This window comes from Erithacus rubecula (genome assembly GCF_903797595.1).
Source record: "Erithacus rubecula genome assembly, chromosome: 1".
Taxonomy (NCBI): domain Eukaryota; kingdom Metazoa; phylum Chordata; class Aves; order Passeriformes; family Muscicapidae; genus Erithacus; species Erithacus rubecula.
In genome coordinates this window covers 55,162,669-55,168,668 of record NC_136658.1, presented here as the reverse complement: position 1 = coordinate 55,168,668, position 6,000 = coordinate 55,162,669, and positions in this window count along the sequence as shown.

The window sequence follows — 6,000 nt, the reverse complement described above, 5'->3', positions numbered from 1 at the left end:
ATTCATCACAGTTCTTGGTATTAATCCAAAGAAGAAAGACCTTCAACAAAGGACAAGAGGCCTTATGAAACATCTACACAGATACAGGCTTAGTTTTCCCTATTTCTACTAAAATACTCCAAACTGTGTAATGGACCAGTAGGTCATCATTTTTCTTTTCTTAATTAGACTTCAGATTCTACAATACTTGGCAATTAATAAATGGTTTGGTTTCTTTTATTTCATCTTTATTTTTACATTAAATAAATGGTTTTTCAGCTGTTGTCACAAGCAATTCACTTTAAGGTCACATTTTTAGCAAATTGCTTGAAATTTTGTATGACTTTTTTGATATTAATATATACCAACAGAGAACCCTGTAGAAAACACTACAGTAGTAAAATTATCCAGCAGAATTTCACAGCAATGAATATTCTGCCATTTCAATACAATATATAACCTATAAATAGCACTCTAATGGATATGAAATTACAAATACTGTTATGTTGTCGAAACCCTATGGCTCGTGCTATAGAGGAGGTCAGGCAAGATGATCATAATGGTCCCATTTGGCCTTACGATCTATGAATTTCCAAGAGTTATAGGTCTAGTTTAAGTGCACCCTCAGCATGAGTTGCCTTATTATTTAGCAGAAAGGGGGAAAAAGTAACCTTGTTCATGCTTATACTGTAATGCAGTAAGTCAACACACATTTTACCCATAGGGTAAATAAGTTTACTTTTTCATGTAAAAAGAACAGGCAATTTAATATATGTCTTTCCTTATAAGTACCCCACACCACAGAGATGTGTATGTGTAACCTGCTAATCATGTCTGTGTGTGCTTATTCTTTTGCATTTAGCTATAGTCAACAGCTAAGCTCATGGGAAGGAGGTCATCCCCATATACTAAAATATATAGGGAAAGATAGAGCAGTTGTCTCTCCTACATGCTGATGAAGTTGCTTGCAATCTAAAGCAAAACAAAAATCAAGTTAATGGACGTTTGTTTATTCTAACATCCAACCAAAGAGACTGAGCCAAGAAGAAACCTTTATTTACCTAAGCAGACTTGGGAAAATGAGAAAATACCCATGAATTACATAAAGGTACTTAGAGAAGCAGGGGAGACTGCTTTTAATCAAACATCAATAGATATCTACTAAAAGAATAAATGAAAAGTGCACATTTTATTACAGCTGAGGGAATATGGCAAAACATTTTTCACTAGTACTTGTTCAAAATTTTAAACACATTTATTACCCTCACTTTTTTTCATTTCTCACACTTGCCTAGCAAAACATTTTATGGATAAGGATATCAAAGCATATAGAACTTAAAGAAATTCTGCAAATTAGTTTCTGAAATTATGGATTGGACAGTTACATCAAGAACTAAGTTTGGAGACCTATATATTCCCATTTACTTAGGAAACGGATTAACTTAATGAACAAAGTTCAGAACTTAACTTCCTTTTTAGAAACTGCCTTTAAGCTAGACTATTACAACGGTATTCTGAAGGCAAAACTCACTCTCAGACTTGCTAGTTTGTTTTCTAGCTATTTCATTTGCTCCCTTCCATTCTGTTTCTCACACTACTTCAGAATAAATATAACAATACACATAACTAAGTTCAGACAAATGCTAAAGGAGGTAAAACAAAGAATAAGAATTTATTTTTTTTAATGAATACAAAAATCCAGGATTTAATGATAAAATATTAATTCTTCAAGAAGTTAAGTCAGAACCAAAGCAAGGCATTATTTTGTATTGTTTTCTGGTTAAAATATGAGAAAATAATCTTATCCATAAGCACATTTTTTTTCTAAGACCGATACGGTGTACAAGCCCAGATATTTAATTCAGTTCTACCAGTTTTAACATATCTATGGGATTTTCAGATCGAATCATTGCATGGTAAGATGAGATAACAGTTTAGCAATAAACATGAGACCTGCTGTTGAACTTTTATTCTTCTCTTTGTATGAAAATAGTTGATTTTGAAAACACCACCTATTTCCTTGAATAGAAAAATCTTCTGCCTCTTCGGTCACAAAGGTATCTCAGGATATTTCAGCTATTGAGATGTATTTTGTAAATGGGAGAAGCTGGGAGGAATACTAGATTCATTCTGGAATATCTTGTTGAAGGTTACTCAGAGTAACTTGAAAGATGCAACACTTTCAAAATTCGCAAGTGATCTTTTTGTTCTGGACCAGGAGCCGCTGCTTCACTGATTTTCAGAATCAAACCTATTGGAAGGAAAGTTGCAGTTTTTCAAATACAGAATGAAATTTTTGTTAATTAACTTAATTTCTTGAATTTTTGCTGCTTCTCAGTTTGATGCTGTGAGCTTGATATGCAAATGAATAGTCTCTTCCAAACATCTGTATCCCTCTTTTCCAAACATTTTATTTTGCAAATATGATTTATGCATTTAATGTAACTCACTGGCAAACTTGAGAAAGAGGCCAGTAAAAGAGGTCAACATTAAGAAGTTGGTAATGAGAAAGGAGATAAAGTAGTATGTTGTGAAGGAAGGATGAGAAAAAAGAAACTGATAATATTCTAGAGATAACAAGCCAAATGTAGGAGCACAGAGTACAGCTCAAGTTATTTTCTCCAGGTGCATTTTTAATTACAGTAGTATTCAGTCTCAAAAATGAGAAGGACGTTGTTCTCCAAAATACTGATTTGTGAATGATACGATCTGGTATTGCTGTAGTTAAATACACCAGGCTTTGTCAAAGGCCTTTAGGAGTTCAGTCGATTTAGCCTTGTGAAATGAAGGCTACTACAATGTGACTGCTTTTGGCAAACATATCAAGTAAGTAAACATCATGAAGGGAGAAAAGCCATTTTAAATGAAGGACACCTAACCAAGAATAACATGAAAAGAAAAAAAAGAGGGGGGGGGGTTGGTTGGTTGGTTTTTGCCTGGTTTTGGGGGTTTTTTTTGGTACAAACTTATCAGAGAAAGTTGGAAATATCCTACAGTTTTAAGATACACCCTTGATCAGTTTACAAAACAGATTACATCCTACTACTACAACTGTTTTCAGAGAACTTCACTTGACATGAATGTCACTTTAGGAACTTCTATCCCTTCACATGAAATTTAATAGGATTTTAAACAAATAATTCCAAATTTCTTTTTCAACAATATTTCAGCCATAGCTGCTGATGAATATTTTTTCCATTTGAAAACAATTATTTTGATATTTTAGAACTAGAAAAGTACAGATTTTTGTTATACATCTAAATACCAGTTTTTCTTATCAAGTTGTTTTTAGAAGCCCTCAATGGTGTTGACAGATTTATGGGCATTCAGAGTACAACTAACAAATGACAATATCAAAGGGATGGAAGATTTGGATTTGTAGATGATTCCCCCTGGTTTCTAATAGATAATTGTTTGGCTGAAGCTCCTCACCCCTCACAAAAAGCAACATAATATTCAACTGTTGTAATTGTTGATTTCTTGGTGTAAATAATAAAAAGCATTAACAGCTAAGTAAAGAGAATGTATTCTAAATTAGAAATACAACAGCAGTTGCAGGTACATTTGGAAAGCAAAGTCAAACCCTGGAATTTTGAAAAATCACAATAATTTGAATAATACTTCATCTACAAATGCCAGTTCAAAAATGAGTCTTAATTTCAAATTAATACAGCACCACTGTAATAAGCTGCCACTAAATACCCAGAAATAAGAATATGTTTTTATTTACTATTTTAATTTCAGGAGAAAATATTAGCTTTCATTTTGAAATAATATATCTCCCTCTTACATATAATCAAAAGCAAAGAGATTCTCTGGGTTTACAGAAGGACAAGATAAAAATGGCAAAATGCAAAGGCATATACCAGTAATAGACTGCAAAATCAATTTAAGAAGTGCAACTGCAGTTGTCTTTCCCAGGTTTTTAATTATGTGTTTGTTTGCCATGGTGGCCTAATTTAGTCAAGTAGATGAGCCAACATTAAAAGCTGGTAGGAGAGGTAAGTAATCCCCAGGGTGGGCTGCTTGTGTAGAGAGTTTAAAAGCTACATGTACAGAAGCAGAAGCCAAGGCAAATTTGAGAAGGGGGTCCACATGATAAACAGTGAAAAGCCAGCAAATCAAATTTTTCACAATTAGTTGAACAACAACTGTGACAGGTTCAGCGCTTAGCATTTTCATTTGTGTGCTCAAATTTGGTTATCCGTCCTCTTTTATGCAAATGTGATGTGACAGGAGAAGCTGGGAGCACTCAAGCAGGCCGATCACTCACAACAGGAGCTAGGTCTGTACAGCTGAGAGGTCTGGATTAAATGGACTGAGTGCTGATGGATAAATGACATAACCCAGGCTGAAAGCCTCATGAAGTGATTTAGAACTTCCACAAGATGATGCCCAGAATATAAATTGTATTTTATTCTCAAATGTAAAAACAGAGGAGAGAAAAACATCAGCTTCTGCTAGTAAATAACCATACTTATAATCTAGCTAAATCCAACATTGCCTATTGCAACAAGGAACTTGGGAAAACTCTAATAGGTATCTCCAATAATAGCTTATACACCAACCTTGTAACTCTACAACTCACTGTGATGTTTTTGTGCTTGCATAGGAGACTTGGAAAACTGATTAGGCAATTAAACCATTCAATCTACTTTGACAGATAGGAGCATGGCTGATGAAATACATGCATAGACACAGAAAATATTTTCACAATGTACTTGCAAGTAATTTGGCAGTAGAAATTATCAGGTCAGAGAATTCTATCCTACTGCAGATGGTATAATACTTAAGGTGATGTATTAACCTAAAAGCATACTTACACATGAAGGGCTAAAGAATTAATTATCTGTGTAGAGCTCCCCCTTTGCCAGTTTATAGGAAACTGAAATTCTAGAGGAAGGCACACAGCTTGCCCCTTCAACTACACCACTCTGTTATTGCTAGGTTAATTTTCAAGACTGTTGGTAATACTCAGAGATTGTTCAAGAGACATTCAGACCTTACTAATGACAGGAAAGTTTGAATAAAATCATCTACATGAATTTCAGCATGAAGATTACTATTAATTTTCTTTAATAAATTTTTGTCTAACTCTGTATCTCAGAAGACCACCATGTATTTTACACCTTTCATTAAATCCAGTAGTTACTATGGTCTACAAAATTTTAATTTTTAATTGCCTTTTATTTGCCCATTAGATAATTATTAGGATTTTTATTTTTTTAGTACCCATTTCCTCTTTCAGTTAGTGACATTTATCTTTAGAGGATGGATTCCTTGCAGAACATTGCTGACAATTCTCACAGCTTTTGAAAAGAACAGATTTTCTTTCAGCCCCCTTCATCTACCAGTGGAAACAAATCATATTACCTATTGTTGGACTAATCTTGACAACTCAAGACACATCTTAATTAGTGAAACAAACAGGTCCAGCATATATCATATGGGTTCCACAACTATTATGTTGTTAGGCCACAGCACCTGAGAGACACAGGTCAACTACCTCAAGACAGACCATTTCCAGCAGAGAATGTGGATACGGTTGTCCTGTTTTGAAGCCTAACAGTGTGTGTGAGATTTGTTCCATGCCAGTTGGCCTCAGTGTCAGAGAATGGCCCTAGCCATGTCTAATTTACTAGTATTTATGTAGACCAGGAGGCTGAGTACCACTTTCAGATGGGGAACAAGACACTGAAATAACCTATGTCTCTAGTGAGTTCTACTAAAAGTAAAAGCTACGACGACAGCTGAAATGTGATAGTGCTGGATACACAGCAACTAAACCACAGCATTCCTGCATAACATGAAGTTATTTGAAAGCCATCACGAGTGGCTTTGGAAGTCTATCACCAAGATCTTTAGGCAAGCTGCTAGAGACAGAAATCAGTGTTACAAGTACATTCATAGGCTTTTCTCACCATTCATTTGGTTGTTGGTGTGGAAGAAAAATTCAGAAGGTCCTAGGATACCCATATCAATCTAAAATATCACTAAAAATTAATTAAGGGGGTTCCTAAC